The sequence below is a fragment of the Nicotiana tabacum genome, chromosome 23 (assembly GCF_000715075.1).
Source record: "Nicotiana tabacum cultivar K326 chromosome 23, ASM71507v2, whole genome shotgun sequence".
Lineage (NCBI taxonomy): Eukaryota > Viridiplantae > Streptophyta > Magnoliopsida > Solanales > Solanaceae > Nicotiana > Nicotiana tabacum.
The window spans coordinates 87,469,291-87,478,235 of NC_134102.1; the positions used below are offsets into that span (position 1 = coordinate 87,469,291).

At 39.0% G+C, this 8,945-nt stretch overlaps 1 long non-coding RNA gene across 1 annotated transcript; it reads right to left on the reverse strand.

Annotated features, from left to right (window-relative positions):
• Nucleotides 1–5,410: 5,410 nt before the first annotated feature.
• On the reverse strand, nt 5,411–7,893 carry LOC107793348 (uncharacterized). Its single transcript, XR_001649703.2, has 3 exons — nt 7,591–7,893; nt 7,236–7,435; nt 5,411–5,826 (listed from the first exon to the last, which is right to left on the reverse strand). It is a non-coding gene; the product is annotated as an uncharacterized LOC107793348 (long non-coding RNA).
• Nucleotides 7,894–8,945: the final 1,052 nt, after the last annotated feature.

The window sequence follows — 8,945 nt, forward strand, 5'->3', positions numbered from 1 at the left end:
TACATGCGCCAAGTCCATGCATCCTTCGAGCAGTTCTAGGTTGATTAACATTGCTTCGTTGTTTGATTCTTTATTTGTCTGAGAATAACTCAAAGTGGGTTCGCCCACTTCAATCGGGATTAGGGCTTCAGCACCGTATACGAGGGAAAACGGAGTTTCTCCTGTACTTGATTTGGCCGTTGTTTGGTAGGCCCATAGAACTCCGGGCAACTCTTCGGGCCATTTGCCTTTTATCACTTCCAACCTTTTCTTGAGGTTTTGAATGATCACTTTGTTTGTTGACTCTGCTTGACCATTTGTGCTCGGATGATAGGCGAAGATGTGATTCTCTTTATTTTCAAATCTTCAAGGAACTTTGTAACTTTTGCACCGATAAACTATGGCCCATTGTCGCATGCTATCTCTTATGGTATTCCGAACCTGCAAATTATATTTTCCCACAGGAAGTCGACCACTTCGCGTTCTCCGATCTACTGATAGGAACCTGCTTCCACCCATTTAGAAAAATAATCAGTCAAAATTAAAAGAAACCTTACCTTTTCGGGAGCCGGTGGCAGTGGTCCGACGATGTCCATCCCCCATTTTATGAATGGCCATGGGGACAAAACCGAATGTAAGGGTTCTGCCAGTTGATGTACTAGTGATGCGTAGCGTTGGCACTTATTACATTTTCATACAAAATCTTTGGCGTCTTGCTCTATGCGAGGCCAGTAATATCCTGCCCGTACCAACTTCAGCACCAAAGAATCTGCGCCTGAGTGATTGCCGCAAATCACTTCGTGGATTTCTCTCATAGCATAATTGGCTTCTGATGCTCCTAAGCACTGGGCCAGCGGGCCTTGGAAAGACTTTATATACAATCGGGCAAATTTTCGTGCTCGAGGTAGTTGATTATTTCATTTCTACAGTCCAAGACCAGACTAGCCGAATTTAGCTCATAATAACAATCTGTATCAAGGACTAAGCTCATCAATTGTACCACCGTTTTGAACTCCAATCCCTTTATTTCCGTCGATGAACCTAAGTTTTCTAATGCATCCGCTTCTGCATTATCCTCTATCGGGATATGAGTGATTGACCACTCCCGAAATCATGCCAGAAGGGCCCCGACCTTTACCACGTATTGTTGCATACGTTCTTCTTTGGTATCAAATATCTCGTAAATCTGATTTACCACCAGTTGTGAGTCACATTTGATTTCGATTCTTGGAATCAAGTCTCTGGGCCAATTCGAGCCCTGCAATCAAAGCTTCACACACTGCTTCATTATTAGTTAAAGGGATCATTCTGATGGCTTGCCTTAAGGTTTTCCCCGAAGGCGTGGTTAGAAGTATTCTGAGCCCGGGCCCTTTTATGTTCGAGCCTCCATCTATAAATAAGGTCCAAACTCCTGATGTTGATTCCGACACCATTACTGCCTCCTTGGTTACCAGAGATAGCAGTTCCTGACTAAAATCGGCCACGAAGTCAGCCAAGACTTGTAACTTAATTGCAGTCCTCAATTTATATTCTATATCGAATTCACTTATTTCGACGGCCCATTTGGCCAAAGGAAAGTAGTCACCACATCTATTGGGTGGCATTAAAAATAGGGCCTCAGCTTCCGAGCGGCAACTATGAGAGCTAAGGCTAGTTTTTCCAAATGTGGGTAGCGAGTTTCTGCTCCCGCTAAAATTTTGCTAACGTAATAAATGGGAAATTGCGTACCTTCGTCCTCCCGGACCAAAACTGCACTTACTGCATCTTCTGAAACCGCAAGGTAGACTAGCAATGTTTCACCTTCTTTTGGTTTCGAAAGAAATGGAAGGCTTGATAAGTACTTCTTCAGGTCCCTGAGAGCCTGCTGGCACTCCGGTGTCCATTCGAAATTCTTCTTCTTTTTGAGTAATGTGAAGAAGCTATGATATTTTTTCGACGACCGAAAAATGAACCCGCTCAAGGCTGCTAACCTTCCTGTGAGTTTTTGGACTTCTTTTACGTTCGACAATTGATCTGGGATATCCTCTATGGCATTGATTTTGTCGGGGTTTACCTCAATTCCCCCCTGCGAGACCAGAAATCCCAGAAACTTACTAAAACTGACCCTGAACGCGCAGTTCTCAGGATTAAGTTTCATGTTATGCTTCCTCAGGATGTCGAATGTTTCTTGTAGATATTTAAGATGGTCACCTGCATTCAAAGACTTAACGAGTATATAGTCTATATAAACCTCCATAATATTTCCTATTTGTTTTTCAAACATCTTATTTACGAGTCATTGATAAGTGGCTCCGATGTTTTTCAACCCGAAGGGCATTACATTGTAGCAATATGTACCGAAATTTTTTATGAATGAAGTTTTTTCCTGATCTTCTGGGTTCATCTTGATTTGGTTGTACTCGAAATAAGCATCGAGGAAACTCATCAACTCGTGCCCGGCCGTGACATCAATCATTTGATTGATATTTGGCAGAGGAAACGAATCTTTTGGGCACGCCTTATTAAGATCTCTATAGTCTACACACATACGAAATTTATTATTCTTCTTAGGAACTACTACTATATTGGTTAGCCAGTCTGGATATCATATCTATCTGGCCGAACCGATTTTAATCAAGCGGGTTACCTCTTCTCTAATGAATTTATTCTTGGCCTCGACAATAGGGGGCTTCTTCTGTCGTACTGGCGTTACGTTAGGATCCAAACTCAGCTTGTGCACGGCTATTTCCGTCGGGATACCTGTCATATCCTTGTGTGACCATGCAAAACAATCAGCGTTAATTTTAAGAAATTCAATAAAACTAGACCTAAGCTCGGGATGTAGTCCTGTACCCAAGTGAAATTTTCTTTCTAAGAATTCTTCAAACAATGCCACTTGCTCTAGTTCCTCTGCCGTGGATTTCGTTACGTCCGTATCTTTTGAAACTTGGAAATATCTCGGCACCTGATATTGTTTTGACAACTCTACCCCTGGAATAACTTATTCTAACTCGGGAGTAGGTGTCGGTTCCTATAATTGCTATGTCGTGCACTCCTTCCCTTTGCTACTGGAAACTGAGATTGCATTCATCTTCCTTGATGCCGGTTGGTCACCTTTTATTTGCTTGATTCCTTCGAGCATTGGAAACTTCAGTAATTGATGATATGTCAAAGGTACAACATTCATTTCGTGTAACCATGGCCTTCCTAGATGATGTTGTATCCCATATCACCATCCACTACTTCGAAGAGAGCTGTTTTAATTACTCCTTCAATGTTCGTGAGAAGCAAAATCTCTCCCCGGGTCGTCACGATCGCAAGGTTGATTCCAACGAGGAGTTTTGTTGTCGGAATAATGCTTCCGGTGCGTTTAGCTTGTTCCAATGCTCTCCATTGTATGATATTAACCGTACTTGCTGGATCCACTAGAACACGCTTACTTTTAAAATCTAATACATTTAAAGAGATTACCAGTGAGTCGTTGTATGGTAACAACAATCCGTCTGCGTATTCCTTCGTGAAAGTAATATTGTCCTCCCGAAGTCTTTTGTTATGAGTTATCGATACTTTAGTCTTCTTTGCCGCTGAAAAGGTGACCCCATTAATCTTGTTCCCCCCAAAGATCATGTTGATCGTCTGGCATGGGGTTTCTTCTCCTACTTTCAAATATTCCGTGTTGTCTCTGTTGCGATCGTAATTGTTCTTAGCTCGATCACTCAAGAATTCTCGGAGATGACTATTCTTCAATAGTGTTGCCACCTCCTACCGAAGATGTTGGCAGTCCCCTGTCTGGTGACCTTTCATCCCGTGGTATTCGCACCATAAATTGGGATCCCTCTGGCTGGAATCAGACCTCATAGATCTCGAGAATCATGCTTCTTTAATGTTCCTCATGGCTGACACCAGTTCCACTATGCTGACATTGAAGTTATACTCTGATAACCTAGGGTAAGAAAGATCTCGAGACCCCGACGTTTCTTTATCTTCAAGTGATCTATTGTTTCGACCACGATCAATCCCTCTGTCTACGGTGAACTTGTTTGCTGCTCAGAAATTTCTGCCACGGCCTTCGGTACGCTCGTAGGACAAAAATCGGCCCATCGAAGTACGCCTATCCGTATCGTAGTCATCCTTTGATTTTTCTCTGTTCTTCTCCCGTTGTTTGGCCGATGATGTAGAACTAACCTGGTCATCTTCGATCCTTATTTCTGACTCATACCGGTTGTGAACATTTGCCCAGGTTGTTGCTTGAAACTCAAGCAGGCTCTCCTTCAGCTTACAGGAAACGTCTGAACTTCTTGGATTCAATCATTTGGTGAATACTTTAGGTGCCCATTCATCCGAGACGACCGGGAGCAACATTTTTTCTTTCTAGAATCGGGTAAAAAACTCTCGTAATAATTCAGATTCTCCTTGTGTGGTTCTGAATATGTCGGCCTTCCGGGCTTGCACCTTTCTGTCCCCGGCATGAGCTTTAATGAAAGAATCCGCGAGCATCTCAAAGGAATCTATGGAATGCTCGGGCAGTAATGAATACTACGTTAAGGCTCCCCTCACGAGAGTTTCGCCAAATTTCTTTAACAATACATATTCAATTTCGTGAGGAGCTAGATCATTTCCTTTCACCGCCGTTGTGTAGGTGGTAATATGTTCCCGTGGGTCTGAAGTTCCATCATACTTTGGAACTTCAGGCATTTTGAAACGCTTTGGGATTAATTTTGGTGCCGCACTTGGCTTGTACGGTAATTGAACATACTTCTTCAAGTTCGGGCCTTTCAATACTGGTGGTGCACCCGGAATTTGATCCATGCGGGCGTTTACTTCCCTCATGAACCATAAAAGCTCATCTTTGAATGGATCATTCTCGTTGTTAAGACCTTATCTACTCCCCCCAGTCCCGTCGGAGCCAACTTCACCCCTGGAAGTGTTGTTGTCGACTCTCTGCGTTATTTGGTCTGCGGGAACAATGGGAGGAATTAGATCTCGTTTGTTTGCATTATTCGAGGCCCCCGATAGGCCTAGAATGATAGCATGTTACTCTTATTGGATCCTTACAGCATCCGCTACATACTCCTCATCAGCATTATCGGGAGTAGTCTCCCGAACACGTCGAGGGTACCGTCTGTCATGCACCGGCGTGGTGTCATTCCCCTTATTGAGGGTGTCACTGATTGAGTCCTCGAAATGAGGATGATCCTCTCGAATTTCAAGGTTATGTCCATCGTTAACAATGTTATCTGCCATTTTTTGTGATTTTTTCTAAGACAAAATAATCAAAACACGTTAGTAAAAAAGGCAAGGATTAATTTAATTGCACGGCTGTCTAGGCCCTACGGTGGGCGCCAAACTAGTTACCTGTAAAACGATACAGTTGAATTTATACGTAATTTCTAGACAAGTGAACCAATTTGATCTTGAAATAATATTATACGGTTCACAGACACAACGATGATGAGATTAAAAAGCAATAAGTAAAATTGTATAAAGCTTTGTATAGAATAGAGTGTAAGTTTAGTCAGAAAATTCGTGTCCCTTACAATGGTAACTGAGCTCACTATTTATAGCTATGTCTAAGGAAAAAGGTCCTACGATCATGCCCTCCTTTAATGTCAATTATGAGGGTCATTGATGAAGATGTAACGTTGAACATAAATGCCAAATTCTCTGTAACGGACCGTCACTCTTACTTCTACAGAATATTCCTTAGTAAATGCTACCGGGCGCAGAGCATTTAATATACCTTTATGAAAGTTATCATTTCCGGTGACAAGCAGAGTGACTGCGTTCGGTACTCAGCCACCCCATCTTGAATTCCATGTATCCTCCTTTTAGTCAGCTACGTGTCATATCATATTTTTCCCTTTACACCTGAAAAAAAGCAGGTAAACTCCAATGAAGAAAAGAAAATGAAATCGAGTATAGTGCAAAAATAGATATTAGTGAGTAATAAAGTAGACGTGTATTGAACTTAATCTCCTTTGGAAAGTTATACTATAGTATTAATAATAACATATCCAAAAACTTAAATCTGTAAATTTGACATTCAACTATGCTCTCTATATCTTCATAACAATATATGTACAAACTTCAGTGTGTGTGTGTATACAGTGGAAATTTGCAGCGTATAGTTAACTACCACACTTTTCTTTTCTCCCCCTAAAACAGCCATGCCCATATCCAAAATCCAAAGAAAAATCACAACTTTAAGAAAGAAAATCAAGAAAGGGTAGACTCAATTGCACTTATTACAGAACAAAGCTATGGGTGGTTTATGGTCAGGTGACTGGGAAAAGGCAACAAATAATATAGGGGCAAAAATTTCTTGTCAGGTTTCCTGATGTCCATGTCCTTATTCAACCAAAAATAATAATCAAAACAACAATATTTTATGTTCATATAGACTAAAATATGAAGTCATTTAATGTTAAATTGATGTATAGCTGGAACACATTAGAAGAAACTGACTGGAAGAAGTATTGCAGGAAAATTCCACATAAAAGTGTTTAGGCTAGGGCAGAAGACATTTGATGATAATTTTAACAGATATAATATCATATTGCCAATTGACTACTTGCTGATAGTTTCAAATTAAAATAGTATTTCCTTGTAGAAATTAATTGTGTGCCTCTTCCTGTGGCAGATATCTTTTTCATATTTTCAGTTAATTACACAACTTATCTTTCATTCTCAATCCTTCAAACCACTAAAAAAGATAATGAAAGATTCCGTTTCAATATGACATTAGCAAATAGCTAAACACATATTGCTCATTATGATAACTTTTTGACTTTCATAAAGTTTTAGGAGTATAACAGTTGATATTGTTATAACTAAATTTTGGACGCATACCATATATTTTTACCTATACCATACTGTAATAAGAGTTATTTGAGCAATGATGTAATTTTTCTTCATCTATAATGGTACGAAGAAGTAAACATTCTCATATTTAGAGCCATGATACGCGGCCATGATAATATAAATTATATTTTTCAAGTCATGCTTTAGGAAAATCACATATATGAGTATCTTTATTATTATTACTGCAATACATGTGAAAGCAAAACGAGAATGAAAAATCACATAATCAAATTGCCATCTTCTCAATTATAAAAAGACCAAAGAGACACCACTGAAATATTGACATTTCATACCGCAGGATAAAAATTTATTAACAACCAAACTGAGATGACCATCAAATTTAAATTGAGGTTAACTAATCTCATGTGGTTAAAGCAAAATTTGTTTGAAGTGACTTTATAAAAATGGCGCTTTACCTATATTTGTGGAACATTGAGGAGGGCCAAAAACTTTCACAACCAGCACAATCGTCCTCCCTAGTTCTTAATGTTCGATCACCATTACGACAAAATTCCTTTGTAGGGAAGGGGGAGTGAGACTTTACCATTCATGTAAGAGCCCAAAAAAGGTTTTCTTTTACAGTAGCAAAAGATCCAAAAAAAAAGATCAATACTTCCTGCAATTGGAAAGCATAAATCAGCGCTTAAGAAAGACATTCCGTATTTTAATAAAGAAAAAAACAAGTCGAACTGCATTATATTATAATTATATCGATTCAGAAGTCAGAGGAAAGAAGCAAATCTCAACTATATATTCCTAAAAAAGACTCACATTTTACACTTTTTTTTGCTTTCAGCTCTGCGCTTGAAGATTTAGAGATCACATCTGCTGCTTCCATTTACTTCATTTGTACCTAGAGGCTTTACCTTTTTTTGGCTTCTCTCGCTAATTTTTGGTGCAAAGATATGTTCCTTTTCTACGTAGGACAAAACTGATAGACTGTACGCACATAGTCAAAACTTTTCCAAGATGATTTTCTTAATTGAATTTTGAAGATTCTATCTGAAAATGTGTCCAGGACATGATTAATGGACAAGAGTTGTTTCTAAAAATGAAGAAAGTCAAATTTTCAGATCTAAAGTGTCGGATAAAACAAAGCTGAATGAAAGTAATGTAAAAGTACATACAATAAAATTTTGAATGCAAAAATTATTCAATTGTGACTCATATAACTTTGGCAGAAATGATAGACTAAGAACATGTATAAAGTGCAGTAATACAAATAAATATTGTCTAAGTTTATTCCTTGACACATGTTGTGTCAAATATGTCTTCTGCTGTCATTGAGAGCATCTTTTCAGCGACGTCACCGGAAATCATTGCAGTTGTTGAACCACTTCTATCAGTAAGATCAATATAATTCTCTTTCTCGTTTATACTATTGTGTTGAGGTTTTTGTTATTTAAGATGAAATAGTCTTAAAATGAGGGTGAATGGGAAATGGAGGGAAAAATAAAATTTTTGAGTAAAATTTTAAGTTTTTCCTTCTTGACAATAAGACATTGTCCCATATTGGAAGAGAAAAAGATTTTTGGTGGGTATATATATAATTGCTCTTCTTGTAGCTCTTAAGAGTTAAGAAGAAAGCAAGCCTCGCGCCGTCGTCGTCGTCGTCGCTCGCTCGGCTCGGCTTCGGCTCGATTTGGATTCGGATTCGGATTCGGATTCGGCATACGATTTTCTGAGTTTCTACTCCTTTGTTCTGCATTGTTTTAACTTCAAACAAAGCAACTGTAAGTGTGATTTACTACCGAACTTTGTGTTCGCTGAAACACTGGGGTTTGAAGTACCACTACACCAGTGTGTGATTCGTTCTATCCTGAGAGAAAATAATCCATAACCTTGGGTACTAGGAGGGGATTAAATTCCTTAAGGAAACACTGTAAATTCAGTGGGCTCGAATTAATTACTGTTTCATTACGATAACTTATATTTTCCAGAATTATTATTTACAAATACAGCAATATTGGCGGGACTAACAATCTTAAGGAATTTAAATATTTATTTCTGTATTTGTGTTATTCTTATTATTCTGCAAACTAAAACCTTTGTGGTTTTGTGTACTCCCATTTTGGAGAGTAAAGCCTTCATGGCGTTTTGTTGGAGATTAAAATCTACGTGATTTT